The 17338-nt window shown below is 37.1% G+C and overlaps 2 long non-coding RNA genes across 2 annotated transcripts; one reads left to right on the top strand and one right to left on the bottom strand.

Moving 5' to 3' along the window:
- Positions 1 to 5117: 5117 nt before the first annotated feature.
- On the bottom strand, positions 5118 to 9816 carry LOC147654798 (uncharacterized). The gene is made up of 3 exons (XR_015283156.1): positions 9681 to 9816; positions 8637 to 8853; positions 5118 to 8485 (listed from the first exon to the last, which is right to left on the bottom strand). It is a non-coding gene; the product is annotated as an uncharacterized LOC147654798 (long non-coding RNA).
- An 11-nt stretch (positions 9817 to 9827) lies between these two features.
- On the top strand, positions 9828 to 16679 carry LOC111927300 (uncharacterized). Its single transcript, XR_002863507.2, has 4 exons — positions 9828 to 10047; positions 12266 to 12373; positions 13369 to 13453; positions 13785 to 16679. It is a non-coding gene; the product is annotated as an uncharacterized LOC111927300 (long non-coding RNA).
- Positions 16680 to 17338: the final 659 nt, after the last annotated feature.

Genomic DNA, 17338 nt, shown 5'->3' with positions numbered 1-17338 from the left:
CATTGCAAAAACCTAAAAGGAATTTGAATTATTCTGTGTGTTTCTGGTGCTTCATATTTCCTATACACTTAAATAAAGATAGCAGTTTAAAATCTTTTTTTTTTTCATTATTGTTTTCAGGAGTCTAAAATTTGGCACCCATTAAGTTTTCACAGCACGAACACACAAACAAAATCACAACTGTATCACCATAGAAATGTCTCCCCAAACCCTTCCAAAGTCCAATTTAAGGCTTAGAATCTGTTCTGAAATTCATGAACCACAATTTGTATTTGCTTTTCCCGACACTGCATGTGTATCTGCAAGGGCAGAAAGTGTATTGTTGTTTCAACATAGAAAACAGGCAAAGATGATCTAGAACAATATAAATTTGGCCTAAGATAGACAAAGATATTTTTGATCCACAACTCATGCACTAAAGGTATCTACTTACATTAGAGACTCAGTTTTCAAGTAGCAAGCCAGGTGGATTTCTGGAGCCTGGTTAATCTACTGGTGTTCCCAAATTTTTGTACATTTCCTTTATATGTTATATAAGTTTGTATATGTGTGTGTATGTGGGGATTGGAATTTATCCTGCTGGCTGTATAAATGAAGAATTGGTTTCTAACTTCTCAGAGGTGTTGCTTTGTAAATGGTTTCTCACCATAAGATTTTTGGGGATGTGAGAAAATTGTGTTTTTAAGCAAAGGGCTTTTATTGACCTTATCAGGAAAAGTTGGATAATGGTCACAGTTTATTTTTGGGGTGATTTAAGAGGATATTGTTTTACTGAAAAGTATTTCTTTTAAATGGATGTGAGAAAAAATTAAACACTGTTCTTGAAGAAAGCAGCAATTGATTTGCAGAGGGCAGAAAAATGGTTCTTTCCAGTTGTATACTTGGACATTTGCAGGAGGAGCCAAAGAACATGCAGGAGATAGAGTGAAACGGGAAGAACACACAGTGTGCTTTTTTAACCAATTCTTGTACTACTGAATTTGGGCAATTATCTAAGGGAATAAAGTCTAAAGAGCTGGAAGATATATACAGATATATTCCTTCTTGAGGAATCAGAGGACTGGCACATCTACTAAACGTGCAAAGGAAGTAACATGAACTCTGCTGCCTTTCATTCCTTGCTCTCATGTTATTAAATTCTTAAATTATATTTTCATTGAAGAAATGTATATATCATGAAGAGCTGAACCTTAAACAAATACAGCATTGGGCTGGACTAAAATCAACAGTTTCCAGAAATATCCAGTGGAAAGTACAATACTCTGCAAAGCAAAATCTACAGTCAAGGAGACGAGAAAGATTTTTCTTGGAGGTCTTCCTTGAAGAGCTAGGATAGTGTTGAGAATGTGGGCTTTAAGTCATATGATCCTTCTCATGCAATAATCTGGTAGTGAAAACAATCTCAAGACCACATGATAGGATTTAGCACAGAGAAAATCTCAAATCTGTTGAAAATCCTTTAATATGTTCCTAGAAGCTGGTTGGTATCATTAGGAGGGTTTGAACTTTCAAGAAAGTTTAGGTACAAGAGACTGAGAATCCTGTCACACTTGGAATCTGTAAATAATTAATTAGCCAAGATGTCTGAAAGAAAGAGTGGACATTTAATGTTACATTTTATTTTTTTTACTTAGTTGCTTTATTTTAGGAAGAAAAAAAAAGCCAGCATAAAAAATATTATGAAGTAGCTACTGTCTTCTGTTGCTTGAGTAAAAGAGATGATAATGAATGAAGCCTGCAGAATTAGGTAATAGTGGAAAGACAATGAATTGGAGAACTCTGCAGTCAGAGAAGACTTGATAAAGTTCAGGAAAATAGGACTGAAAATAACTCATGATAAATATGTGGACTTTTGTCAATTGAACTGGAGGTAGCCAGAATTTTTTGGCAAAATACCTTGTCAAGATGTCTGTAAAACATAAAGCATTGAAGATGCAGTATACCTTTGTTAAGGTGTTCACTAAAATACACCAAACAGCAAGATTTTATTGTGGTGTATCTGGAGTGGGGATTTGACTTTCAGTCACACCTATATTAAATGTTACAGGGTAGCAGTGAGGAGTGGGCTCTCTCATTATTCCCCTGCTCTGGCTGTTCAGCCTTTCAGCAGAACAGGGTCTTTCATATCCTTATAAAGACTAGCACCTAGTGCTGTGGCTTTTGCACTTTGGTTAAATAAATATCTATCTACTGGATAGTGAGTAACTGACCAAGCAATTCTGACTTGCTAATAGCATTTTTTCATTCCCTCCAGTAATGAGTGACTGGGAGAAATCAGAAATACATTAAATCTTGTGTTTGTCCTGAGACAGAATGTGAAAAGTTTGTTAACTCTTGAGAGTTTTCATGAAACAAGTAAACTATCTCTTTGCTCAAGTCCTTTGAATCACATGGTTTGATCTGTACTTCAAAAAATTGAATTTCATTAGCAGATGGGTCAATTAAAAACAGGATGCAAAAAAATGTTCTGTAAAGAAATACTTTGGGGTTTACCAGATGCTTAAGCAAATCAGGTATCTGTGAACATAATAACTAGCATGTACACAATGTGCTTTACAATGAAAATCTGTTCTTAAACCTGCTTTTAAGAAATATATCAGAAGGTTGAAAAAAGTTCTACAAGTGTTTCTTAAAATTCACTTGAAATAACAAAGTCTGTGAAATGGAGCTGGCAGTGTCACAAGTTTGGATTTCTAGGTATGGAATCACTTTTTTTGTCTGCTTGGATAAGCAGTAAAAGATAAGCCATTAACTTGTTTAACAATAGTAACTTGCATAACCTGAAAATCATCAGACTGTTTGACTTGAAGACAAACTTAATTGGCTGGACAAGGACTTTTTTTATTTTGCTTTCCCTGAATCCAAGCCTTTCTTCCAGCCTGAAGATAACCTACTATGTCAAAAAGTAAATTTCCCTTCTGTTTTTCAACATTTCAGGACCGAGTATGAGGGCCACGATACTGACAACATTAAAACCAAGGTTTAGAGCTGTCTAAAGGGAACTCTTCTATTGTCATTAGTAGCGTACATTGGGGAGGGTGGGCTAGTGAAATGTCTCATCTTCTCCCAGAAACACATGAATTCATCTGTTGAATGCATTCTGTCACATTTAGGTGTATCCTAAGTGCAGAAGTTAATTTGGTAGTACGTACCAGTCCTCAAACAACTGGAACAGGAAGTGAAGCTATAAGAAGGTAACTAACTCCAAAAGTAGTCGTAAGAGGTGTTACATTCTTCCTTATATTTTTACCTCTTCCACTCTCTTTAACCTTCCTGGCAAGAGGCAGCAAAGTGTCATATTAATGGCACGGAGTTAAATAACAGCATCATCCCATACATTAGAGCAGATAAATGTTTTATTTGAGAAGTACTATTGCTGGAGATTTCCAAATACGTTTGGTCCTTCAGACCTGCACTGGGGAAGAACTTGTGGTGCCACAACTAATTAATATTATAAGCTTCAGCTGTTGAAACACAGATTCACCTTCCTTGTTTCTATTTCAGTTTACTGACCACAAGAGAAGGGTTTTTGTCACGTGGGACATTCTGTTCTGCTGTCACCACGCATCTCAACAATCTTTACATTAGGTACCTGACTGGTAAGGAAAGCTCAGCAGATGCTGGATATGCTGCTAGATATTGGATTGTGCTACTGTCAGGTTGATTTGTCTTTCACATATGTCTACGAGATCTCAGCAGGCCAGAGTCTCAGTGGGAAATCAGGACAGAAATAGTCTTTATTTTAGCTGAAGAATTGCTCAGAAAATATTATATTCCTGCCTTTTATCAAAGCTGGTTCTAGAGACAGTCTTTTCTTTTATGCCATTACACCTTTTAACATTGCATAACTTATGAAATAGTTACAGTAGCTAATGCTGCTTTTCTCCTGTGCTCAACTTTTGCAAACCTTTTTCATGTTCACATCTGCTCTTTTGTTAACCTGCTTAGCCACCAGATAACATCTGCTAAATAAAGTATCTCTCAATAAGATTGAAAAGAAAATTCTTCATAATGTACCAAGTGTTCCTGGAAAGAGGATGTTATTGCCTAAAGTGCACACAGTGCTTGGATGATTGAGCGTTTTCATTCCTCCCTTTAAAGTAAATATTCAAAAGGGTATGGTCATATTTCCATTTCTATTTCTGCCCAGTAGGAGTGTAAGAAAGCAATATTTCTATGTGGGGTGCTTGTCTCAAGCCAAATGTTCAAGTTGACTCAAACAGAGATTGTGTAACACAAGCCAGAGGGATGCTGCAAGTTAAACATATCATCTGGCTAGATATAATCTGCACACAGATATGAACTTATCTCTATCATTTCCCTTATATACTTGTTCTAAAGGAGAACAAAATGCAAGTTATGTCGTAAGGCAAGGTGTATCCCAAAATAACAGCTTTGACATTTGACAAAAGATGAAGCATCAGGCCTGGGTTGTCCCAGGTTCATCCTGGTGCTCTTGGTACAGCTTCACAGGATGGGTCAAGCCCCAACTCCCTGCAGTTCATCTCCTCTTCTCCACCTCTATGGATCTAGTGCTAACTTGCTATACGAGCTTTCTGTTTTGCTGTAACTTCCAACACCAACATGCAGAATCTTGCTTTTATTAAAAAAGTGCTTTTATTTCTATTTTTCTGTTCAAAACAAGTTTTTTGGCATGAAGAGCAAAATCTGTCTCATCAAAGGGCAACAGAGTATAATACAATCCATTCTTGTAACAATGAGGGGAGGCAGAAGGTGGTGTTTAGATATGCTTGTAACTTATTTGCTTTGTGTGCCACACATTCCTGTGGTTGATGGAATGCCAGCAATAGAAATAACACTACCTAAGAAATGAGGGGCAGCCTTTCATCTTGAGATCAGAAAAGTAGGGTTCATGCACTTTAGTCAGCTTTCAAAGGGCTTTTTACTTTGTACATGAAGTGCAACTCTACCAGCTCTGCCATGATGATAAAAAAATACTGCCTGATATGGGAGAGGACTGGAGCTTAAGAAGCATTTTACAAGATTGCATGTGCAATTGTTTGCATGATTTACAGAATAGTTTTTCTACCAAAAGTAGAAAACCAATAGTTTTTTGTCAAAAGTCTGTTCATTTTTCAGTTTTGAAAAGGCTTAAATCCTGCTGTAGGACTTATTGGAATAATATTTTTTATCCTTCATAATGAAACATACAGAAATCAGAGTCAATGCTCTTTATTTGCAGGAAGCTTCCTATTTATTTAAATGCATTTAAGCCATTTCCATGTCCACCCCAAAATGTTAGCTCAGGCTTATTCTAGATTCTCATAAGTCATGTCCAGTCTATAAATGAATGACATTAACTCAGTCATCTCAAAGTATCCCTTCAGGTATCTGTGATACTTTGTCCATGAGCAGTAAGAAAATGGGATGGTTCATCTGTTGTCTCCTGACAACATAATCCCAAGAGATTGCCATCTGATATCAGCTAGAAATGCATGTTTTGCTTTTTCAATGTGGGAAAAGCTGTGCTGGAGACCACCATGAAATATGATAAATGGTGAGAGGAAGCTGGTTTGAAAGAAAAACCTATAAATAAATCCCCAGTTATGTCACTTTAGCATTGTTTTCAAATATTTGTTTTGGTAAATTATAAAACCTCTGGAGGTAAGGCTACACTGATGAACATAGATACCTTAAGGATAGATGTTGGATGGAATTTGTATAGACCTTATTAGAGCCATGAATTGTGCCAGTCACAGGTAAGAAAGGAAAGCTCTGGGGTCAGAAATTGAAAGGTTCTTGGAGATCTCCTTAGATAGTAGCTCAGATCCTCAGCTTCAAATAGCTATCACAGTTTCCTATTGGCTCAAACAGAGCAATAATTGGTAGGGAAATGCATCTGCTGAACAGAAATAGCTGCAGAATGGAAACAGGCAGGTTCATGGACTTTATTCTGCCTTGCCATGATCAACCAAATCTAAGGTGATGCTAGGGCAAAGCAGGAGGCATTGAGTCTCTGTGTAAATATCTTGATCATGCCAGAGACTGATAATATCCTTGATGGTAAAAGAAGGGGGAGGAAAAGAAGGACAAGTAAGAACCCTGGATTTAATTCTATGGAGCCTCTGTTTCTGCATTGATTGAGATTGCTTAGACTATTCTCCCTGTGTGAAAACTGGACTTTGAGACTGGTCCGAGCTGCACACTAACCAGTAAGATAAAGTTTCTTATTTCTAGTCAGCAAAGTTATGCTCTAAATTATAGCAGTGGTGTGCTTCTTAATGTGTATCTATGGCCTGCACTTACTGGGGACTCTAGTGCTTGCTGTGGGTCTTAGGCCCACCCTTTTGAAACCATCTTTGGAAGTGATCAAAGGCTATATAACATCAGCTTGGATTCTTTGGGTCTTTGTCTTCAGTGAACATTTAGAATCATCCAAATCAAAGCATAATCAGTATATACAGCACCAGTGAATTTTCCTACTCTAGAGGTCAAGAAATGAACCACAACTCAACTGCTTTTGCAGAACTCAGAATGGGTTTCCTTGACAAAAGGGGGAAAGGGACACACAGGAGATAAAGTGGTCCTTTGTTCTTGTATCTTGAAAATTGGTGCCAATTCTAAAATGATCATCTCATCTTCTATAAACCAGACTCACGACACTGGAGAATGTATGTCATGAGTCTCATATAACCTATCTCTAACCTCTGAGCATAGTAACCAGGACCTTTCTCTTTACTTTCCAGTGAGACTTGCAACACAAATGAAGCATTGTTGATTTCAACAAGTAAAGGTGTCTGGAATTTCAATGTGCCATTTTCTGAACAATTATGGGAAATATTTACTGGAAAATGCTTCTGCCTTTCTGAGAGTTCAAAGAGGGGATGTGAAGTTCCTGAAATCTGTGTGAGAAATGAGATTAATAACCATTTTCAGTTTGGGGCAATTGACTTAGAATAGCTTTCATTCAGTTTCTAGATTAGTTATTATTTTTGGTAAAAAGCCAAAAGGAAACTACTCACTACTGAGAATACAGGATGTTGATCAGAGGCATAAATTCTCACAAGTTTAATCATGGATGGATATTGTGTTGGGATGGATAGATCCTTATAGGCATATACTTTTATCAAGCACTTTATCAAGTGTTACTGGAAGTAGCAAACAGCTTTTCCCTTTAGGTTCACCCACTTCTGTCAGTGTGCAGTCCTTGCCAGAGGACACCTTCATCTTTTTTAGGAAATGCATCATGCAGATAACTAATAGGTTCCAGAACCACTTACAATTGAGTATCAGGCACTCTCCAAGTAATCCTGTAGCTGTGTAGTCATTTATGAAGAGAAAAAAACCAGAATTTTAAGTATGGAAAAATCATTCTTATTTTTAGCCTTCAGTTCTGTCATTTCTACATGTTCATTTGTATGTTTCAATCTATCCTGTTACAGAACAGTTTACTGCAAATCACAGAGCAGTGACTCCACAAAGTTATCTAACTGAATAAAACATATGAATATACTGTTATACAGAGTAGAAATATTAATAAGTAATATGAGTTAACTAGATTAAATTATTTTAGCAAAGGAATTCAGGGAGACTGCTCCACTCAATAGACAAGTAGAACAGAAGAATGGAGTCTTTGCAACCTGGTTTTTAGTTGACTGTTTACATAGAAAGCCTATTCTGTGTGGTTTTATAACTAACATTATTCATGTGGACACACTTATCCATCCAGTCTATCCTTGCACATTGACCATTAATGTTCTTTTGTAAGGAGTGGTCGCTTTCTGTTAATTGTATTCATCAGATAGCAAGTGTTGTGTAAAATCTGCCAAGCTGGAGTTTGTCCAAAATATCTCTTTGGGAGGAATGTTGATGTATCTGTACCATTCCCCTACAGAGTTCAAAGTTGTCCAGAAACAGATTTCACATCATCAAGTGGTGATTGCTCATGTGTTGGGTTCATGATGGATCACAAGGCAAGTACATGGGAGATTTGCTCAATTAGGAGTCAAATCATTTGATCCTGGTATCTTAGGATTTATGTTTGCAAGGCTATGAAATACTCATTTACTTTCTCCTTGGCTTCTAAAGAAAAAGTTACATTTCTTTGGCTCAGGTTATCTTTGGAAGGAAGGCACTGTCATAGCTCTTAATCAGAAGCCTGACAGACATATTAAGTCTGTGATATGTAGCTCTATTTTTAAGTATTCATCCAAGGAAATTCCTTCTCTTTCTAAATTTAAAATTTGACAGCAGTTTAACAGAGAATATTCTGGGTATTCTCAAACACACATCATATATTTTTCTTACATTTTCCCTCTACTATTCAGGTCATCCAGTTTTAGTTTCCCAATTTCTTCTTTTTCTATTTGTTATCTTCCAAAAGAAGTTCAGTTCAAAATTCAGATCATGTCTTCTGTTATTTTAGACGGTTTAGTGACCAAACAGTGTAATTTCTGATTTCAGATAACTTCTCTTATGGCCACGTTTATATTGTTGAATGCAGTTATTTCATCCTTTATACCTCCTTTAGAAAAACAACAGTAAGTGAAAGCAAAGGACCATAAAGAAGAGGTTGGAATATGTACACACAGTGTTGAGATGTATAAAGTTCAAACTGGAGTAATTATATTTTATCACTCCTTATATTAAATTATATTATATTACTCTCTTCCTACCATGCTCTGTTGTTCTCTATTCAGCATCTGTGCAGTTTTATCTCTGTGAATTCTCTTTCTTCTGTATTGTTATTCTCACGTATGTTGCTTGATCCTCCAAAAGTTGGCAAATTATGCTCAGAAAGTGGAATTTCAAAGCTGCTTTCTATATACCTTCATCTGAATTTCTGTAAATACAACCTTTCCCAGAGGCTTTCCATTCCTTCCTGGTAGCTGCCTGGAAAATATTGTGAGAATCCTCTTTTACACTGTAGTTCCAAGCTTTCTGTCTTGAATTAGTAAGTGACAAGGTGCGTGAGAAAAAGCAAAAAGTTTTTTAGACATCATATATGATATTTTCTTTACAACTTGTTTTCAACTCATGCTTTTAACTGTTTCTGTGTTCCAAACCATTTAGTCAAATATCTGAACAATTCTGTCTTCCTTTTCTCCTTTGTCACAAGTACATAAAATCTTCCCAGGTTGTTTTTTTTTTTTTTTGTCTCATTTCTATCTTCCACCTATCATTCATAAAATTAATTTATTTCTTTATTCCTAGCCTTTCCTCAATGTTCATCTCCTTTTTAAGTATATGATCTCCTTCTTAATGGTTTAGACTCTTTACTCCTGTTATCCTTATATATTCTATAGCCTTTCCTCTGTTGCTTTTCTGCATCTCTTTATCTTCCTTTTTGTTTTATTCATATGCCTGACTGATCATGCTTTTTTTTCCCCCCTCTTAACACAGAAAGTGTTTTTTTCTTGTTTTTCTTTGTTTTTTTCTCTTGATCCTCACTTGTGTGATCTCTAATATAAATTATATTTTCATGTGATAGGGATAAAAGAACAACTGCAGTCATGAAAGTCAGGTCTAAATAACAAAACTCTTTCCTACAAACCTTAATTGGGAACCAGCCCAGGTGTTCCATAGCACAAAATCATAGTTCTAGAATTTCAGTGTTACAGCTGTAGGCACTGAACGGCAGTAGGAGGAAATCCAGGCAGAGATATAGAGATTAAGGGGGAAATAGAGAAAAGTGCAAGGCAAGTGAGGAAAAAAATTACCTATATAAAGAATACTGCTTTTGCTGTTCAGGTACCTGGTTGGCGCTCAAAACTGCAGGGCAAAATTACCAGAACAGCCGAAGTCTACATGAATATGAGGAGGCTGCTTGCTTAATTCCTTATTAACCACACAGTTGTGTCACTGCTGAGACTATGTGCTCTTATTGATATCACCTGATGCAGAAAGCACTCCAGGCCACAGGGCCCTGAGATGCTCTATTTCTTTGTGTAGCCCTATCGCTCCTTCCCTCTCTCCTCCCCTTCTTTCTCCACTCTATATCCAACTCTAGCCTCAAGCACCAGCCTATAGACATGTGGAGAATAATATTTTCTTGCCATATGGTAAAACTCTAGAAAAACATCATCTGTAAGTATCTGTTAATTTGCTAATTTTTGGCTGGCTGTGTATTTTGGTTCCTGGTGACAATTTAGTAATAGTTAGATCTAACATAGACCAGAACAAAATGTCACATAGTATGTATATACACATATATATGATCTGTTAACATGTATTGCACTGCAGTAGTCTGTTGAATGTTACCCACTGAGGTTTTTTCCCCCCAGTCTCTACCCAATATATGAAATCTCAGATAATTTGAAAGAAACAGAATCTATTTCTCAAATTTTTGTCTTCAGTTCTTTGTGGCTATTTAGCATTCTTCAACACTTTACCTTGGCAGCAGTGAAAACCTATGACTCTATCTGCTAGGCTCCATTTCCTCTTACTTTCATTAATTCCAGACAATTACAGTTTCTTTAATTACAAAGCACAACAAATTATGCTAATCAATCCTGTTTACACCAGCTGGGATTCCTTATGATGCATGGATATCTGTAGTTGGTGAAAAATGAGGAGAGACAGAAGTGATTAAATTAATTCAAAAATTCATCATCCTAGAAGCATGCCCAGGTGGAAGCTTTATTGGCAGACTCCTGTCCAACCTGAAAAGCTTGGGTCTGAGATCAAATTGAAACCTCTCTCTCAGGGAGGCTGTTAAACTAAAGAAAGGGGCTCTAGACGGTCTGAGATCTTTAGAGTTTATGTTTATATTTATTTTAGGTGCTTTTAAAAAGGAATTACTCTCATTCTCCTTACTGTAACTACATTGTTACATTGCCACACCATGTTCTCTTTTGCTGAAAGATGAATTACAGTAGTGGGACAGGCAATATCAGTAGAAAAAACAAAACAAAAGGGGAAGAAAACACGCACATATACTTACTCTTCAGCACTCCACTTCTATAGTCCATGAAATTTCTGCCCATCTGTTTCTTTTTTTCCATCCCCAAACATGGGCCTTAATCTTTCTGGAGATTCTTTTAAGGATACAAGAGGATATAATCTAAAATATAGTAATATAAATATATATTTTCAAACAGTCCTTCAGTGAGTACTAAAATATTTTTGCTTCCTAATATAAGTAAAAAAAATTCTGATATATGTATACTGATGTAATTTCATTGGATTGAGAAAAAGATTTGTCAGTATGGCATTACCTCATAGCCAGAGCCAGATAAAAGCTCATGAATTAAAATTTATGCTTAAGTGATATCTGGTGCAGCTCACTGTGGCACCACCCTGGAAATGTATTGCATTTCAAATTCAGCCCTTTGTCATTCATTTGACAGTTGCATTTACTCTGCAATTTGAACAGGTTGAGGCCACCTCATTACATACATGATTTCCAGTGAAAAATTTGACATCAAAAATCTAGAGAGGGGAAAGACACTTCTTTATACATAATACATATATATTATTTAGAGAAACAAGCCCCTTCAAAACAACAAAGAGGAATCTACAGTTTTCAGCCACTTCTTTCTTACAAACTTATTTCTGTTTGTCCAGAAAGCACACCAGTAAGCTCCAGACATGCTCACATAATCTTAGTACTGGCAAAAGTACAGTATTGCCAAGGGAGCACATTTAGAGGCAAATTGATTTCACTCATTCAATGGAAAAAAAATGCATGATATTGCAAAGCCCTTTGAAAAAGAAACAACACCAAAGTGAAGCAGCATCCTTTTATATATGCATTGGAATCGTTCCTAAGCCCATAAAGAAGCTTTGGTGATTTTCAGTTAGACCTAAACGTTATACCCATATGTGAATAAATGACTATGTGGACCACTTTTCTATTTGAAAAATTATCTCTGCACCACAAAATAATATATAATATATACCAGAATACCCTCCTGGTGTCATCTTTGTGATGAATGAATATCATGGTGGAGGAGGAAACTTGCTTTCTTCCTATTTTTCTTCCATGCTTGTAGATTTATATTGAGACAAAAAATGAAACTCTGATGCACTTGCTGTTAAGCAGTGTTTGAGAGATACACCCTGCTCACTAGCACTGATCAAAGACATCAGCAATTTGTGGGAAAAAATTGTGGCTACATCTGGGCAAAATCTGATGGAGGGTGGAGAGAGGGGCTCAGTTACCTGCCTCCATTCCTACTGCAGGATTTCTTTACAGACAGACTAAAGACTGACAGTGCAGTGTGGTGTGCTTAAATGCAATGAGTGCCGGCCAGGCCACAGGGCACTTAGATGTTTGACTTCTCTGTCCATCCCTATCTCTCAGGTGCTCCAAGGGGTAGGATCCAGACTACCTGTGCAGGACAACTCTCTGCATGCATACAGTGAATTTTGGCTCTGAGACCTTCTGTGATGCCAAAAGTAGGGAGCTTGGGTAAGTGAAGTGCTGCATGGATCCATTGTCTTTCCAGCACTTGTATAAAACTTTACAAACACCTTCCAAAAACAGCTTCATGTAAAAGAAAGAGAGGTAGGTTACCCATAGCAAAGACAAATCCTTAAAAGCAGTCCAGTGCTGTGAAACTGGGAACATCTTTAACCCCTGCAGGACACACAGTTGCGAGAAATTTTTCCATTGCTCAACTCCTTCCACATTGTTAAGTACCTCTTACCCACACTTGTGAAGGAGAAATGGTTCAGCTCTGCTACAGTGCAGTACATACAGTAAAGCTCTGAACTTTTAAAGGAAGCCTCAAAAGCAATCTCAGCAACCACAAGAGTTTTTTGACCCAGACAGGTTTGGATGAGTCAGAACATGTGTTTTTAACTTTTCCTGTGATTAACATATTAGAAGACAAGGCCAATATATTAAGATTCCTAAGATGGTACTTTTCTCTGGGTGTATCTTACCTGATGTGAGACAGGTTGCTTTAAACACCTCTTATACAGGGGTTTCTAAAGATGTTTCTAAACAGATGATGATTAGGCAACCATCGCACCACAGGGAACAATCATGGCTTTTTGCTTCGCTCTACTATTGCAATAGTCATGAAAATACATGTCTGAGATTGTTTTAGGAGGAAAAGTGCACATCCAGATGCATGACTTCATGCCTGTGAAGCTAGAATGTGAAGTTAGAATAAAAGAAAGGAAATGAAGATGTGGGGAGACAGATGTAGGACTCCTTTCTCAAATTCAAATTATGATGAGTGTTCTTATCTATGTTTGCATCACTTGAAGAAACTGAAATGAAACATTTGTGACTTCTACTAATGCTACCAGAATATCCTTGGAAAAGGGCAGCATTTGCAGAGTGTTTATTAGCAGTGTTGTCAGTGTGTTCTCAAGCTTTAACTCAATAATACAGAGAGAAATGCTAAGGCCCTTGGCTTCCAGATAATCCAGATGATTTTGTTTCCTTTTTGGCAGTCTCACAGAAAGACAGGAGAGGAAGTTTTACAGTGTCAACAGGGTTGTATGTGTCCATCAGCACAGGAGTCTCTGGCAACAAAAGGTTATAAGTATCCAAACTAAGGATTTCTTTCCCTTTTCCCTTTTCCCTTTTCCCTTTTCCCTTTTCCCTTTCCCTTTCCCTTTCCCTTTCCCTTTCCCTTTCCCTTTCCCTTTCCCTTTCCCTTTCCCTTTCCCTTTCCCTTTCCCTTTCCCTTTCCCTTTCCCTTTCCCTTTCCCTTTTTTTCATAATATGTAGCATCTCATTTATCTCACTTTGAGTACATCTTTTCAAAGGATGCCCTGAAAACCTTTGCTATTTTAGATTTTAAAGGATATGTTTGTAAGTATCTGCAGCATGTAAATTTGGTACTTCTCCCATGCTTCTTTCTTAGAAGAAGATTCCAAATCTTACAAATATTTTGAAGAAACCTGCAGAAAGAGCAAGACTATGACAGCATAGAACAAAGATGCCTGATCTCCAGAGTTTTCAGAATGATCACCAGTTCTTGTCAACTATTGCAAAAGTAGGAAGGATATAATTTTGACTGACAATGATGAACAGAACAGTTGAAAGAACAAAAGACATTTTCAGCACTTCAGCACACCTCCCTTATTCACAGCACCAAAAACAAGTGCTGTGATTCACATATGACATGCGGAATTCCTGAGATTAACTCCTCCAGTTTAATTTTCCCAGAGGCTTTGGTCTATACCAATTACTTAACATTCCTTCTCTTAACAGGTCTAATTGAAGAAAACCTGTGGGTCGAGGCAGTAATCAAAACCTTCTGGTGAATTGCCCAGTTCACCTCTTTCAGCCAAGATGTACTTCTTTACATCCAGGGCATGAAGCCAATGCCTTGTTCTGCTGTTTTTAATGGCCAGTATCATCACCATTACTGAAAGTCCTTGATGGAGAGACAGAGATCAGGGACTCTGGAGTTCACTAAAACCTCCCCAAAACTTTCAGTAGGCAAAGGCACAAAGAAGGTGTTTTCCCTGCCTTTTTAAAGGTGAGGAAGTAAAGAAGCTCATGGGGTCATTTTCTTAGTGAAGGAGCTCATAGGACCACTTTCATTTGTTTCTGCTCCAAATCATCAAGTGCCCCTGCACCCTGAGTGCCCTGTATGTGACCTGAAACAAGTAATTTAATCCATCTGTGCTTTGCTTCCACAACTATAAACTGGAGATAATCCTTCTCCACTTCTGCAGGCAGCCTGGAAGATAAATTCGTTAATTCTTGGGAGCTGCTCAATACTTTGACAAATTGGGCTCTCTGCATGCAAGCACTTATAAAAAATTTCTGCTCCTGAAGCAACACTTCTTCTATCTGACAGCTGAAAGATGTAGGTTTGAACATTCTAATCCACTAGGCCTTAAGACTTTAATCCTCCAAAGTCACCCTAGTGATTATTATGCCTGGTTGAGCATCAGAACTGAACAAACAAATGCTGAATAAAGTCAGTCTGCCAAAAGATTTCACTTCAGATATTTAGGTTTTGTTTGGGTTCTCCCCCTCCCCACCTCAGGCTGAAGAAAAAAAAAAAAAAAAGGAAAACAAGCTGATAGAATATTAAGACAGCTGCCAGGCTTGGTTTTTACCACAGATACCATGAAGCAGCAGCATGGAGCTCAAACCCCAAATATCTTGCTCTGGTGGAGGAGGCAGGAAAAAAAATAAGAACAAAGAGAAGGAAAGAAGAGCACTTGAGGACAGAGAAAAATGTGCTAACAGTGGTTTTGGTCAGGTCCATTAAAATACTGTGGATCTTCACAGGCAGTGAGTTCTAGGACAAGGCTGGTGTGTGGGTGACATTAGTTGTCACAGCATATATAGAGCAGGCACCAGAACCACATTGGTGTTGTGTTTCTCTCTACTTCTTGTTTTACCATTTGCTTTGAACTGAGTTTGCCTCAGGGTCCTGAAGAGATTCACAGAGGAAAATGCTTTAAAAACAGACAGTTGGAATTTTATGCCTATGAAGAAAATAATAGTGTGGGATGGACATGTCTTTGAATCAGTCCTGTTTGATTCCCAGTGGTTCAGTGGGGTTTAAAAGGATTGCATGAGCCATACTGCCTCTCTGTGAACGTAAAAAGGCAATAAAGGACAAGTGATTTCCTACATCTCTGTTTATATCTTCCCCTATATTATCTTTTGATCTATATAAATTTCATCACTCACTTTTATGCAGCTATTAATTAGGACCAGTTTATAGTTGAAAAGCAAATATTTTAAAATATCATTCTCTGGAAATAAAATACTATTTTTCAGGAGAAAGCATTTTTAGCAACCAGTTGAAGACTCAGATAATACAAAAAAACATGTATGTTTTAGGCTAGGGCTAAGTGAGCAACCATTCTTTGTGTTGAAAAAACTTTATCTTCCACCCTGATACTTCCAAGGACTGTTGCTTTTAACTTGTCAGTTACACTTTGAGGTTCAAGCACTAAAATCACATTTGCAAGTGGATCCAAGGTTTACAAGTTTGGTGTGGTTCTAATCAGCAACATGCTGTTCAAGTACTATTTATGAGAACTTGTTGATACAGAAAATGGGACTGGAAATATTGCAAAAACACACTCAGTCTGGTATGGAAGCAACTTCCAAGAAGCTATTTTTGAGCAATTTCCACTTCTTGTCTTGCCCTTAAACAGGAAGCAGTAAAAATCATAACAGTAACTATGTTTAAGTTCTCAAGCTTTCTTAAACATTGCAAACAAGTTTCTGACAGCATAGGTTTTGGTAGTTTCATATTAAAGCCAAATAAATTTTACCCTCCTCATTTTCTGCTTTTCTGACTGAGAATACCTGTACACTCTCAGGTATTTTTAGCAGAAGGATTTTTTAGAAGCCCAAGACTGCATTTTGTCAATGACAAAAGTCTTTACAGCAGTGAAGAATTTCTATTAGTTCTTCCCAGTTGGAGAATTTGGCTGAGCAGTCAGTGTCTAATATTATGTTAACCTATAGCTACACAAATCATGTTGTTGCTATTGTCCTGAAGCAGCAAATAATTGTAGAGCAAATTAATCTTCTCATTTTTAAGTTCTTAGGATTCTAATTCAGCATGGATACTCAGATCAGTAGAAGGAACTCGGCATTGTCCTTCAAATAAACATTTAGTCCCAGCAAATGCCGGTAGCGCATGTTACATGTTTGCCTTATCTGTCCTTGGCTGATAATAAAGGAACAGAGATTTAGAAAGCATAATGGTTGTTATGGAATGGGGTGGGGGGAAAGGCTGCCCCTTTCCTTTTGTCAAATAAAATAATTTTAAAAAGCATCTTGCTTCTGAAATTGTTATTAGCAGGAGAAAAAGTAAGAAAAGGTATTTTTTCAGCTTTTTCTTCTCTCCAATCACTCAAGTTCTACTTGTTTTACTGCAGAAATCATTTTATCAGCTAATTGTGTTTAGAACAATAGTTGATGAAGCACATGGGAAGCTGAGCTACATGTTCACTGCCCTTGTGCCTGCTCAGGATGTCCACCACGTGCAGGCGACCTCGCAAGCCTTCCCAATAGAGGGGATTTCTGTCCCTGACCTTTGCAGATGTCATGCTGGGCTATTTTTGTTGGTGATGTTAATTTAGGCTATAAATCGGAAGGGAACTTGTTACCGTGTGGGAAGAAACACAAAGTACAATCTTTGTGGAAGTTTTATCTGTGGTGCATTCCTCAAAGCCATAAAAAAAATCTGAAATTTAAAAAAAATTAAAATTTACAGCAATCTCCTCTTTTACTTTTGTCCTTCATTCTTTTTCCTCTTCTCTTGCAAGGGAATTAGGACTCTTTAAATGTCTTTCCTTACTACCCCTTTACTTGGTTCGAAAATATGTGCTGATTTCTGTTTTATTTAGCATTATTTCTATAAAACAAAAAGTATATTATATATTATATATTATATATTATATATTATATATTATATATTATATAGTATATAGT

This window comes from Cyanistes caeruleus, chromosome 2 (genome assembly GCF_971803275.1).
Source record: "Cyanistes caeruleus chromosome 2, bCyaCae1.hap1.1, whole genome shotgun sequence".
Classification (NCBI taxonomy): Eukaryota; Metazoa; Chordata; class Aves; order Passeriformes; family Paridae; genus Cyanistes; species Cyanistes caeruleus.
Note: the sequence above shows the minus strand (reverse complement) of the source record. Positions and strands in the feature narration are given on the sequence as shown.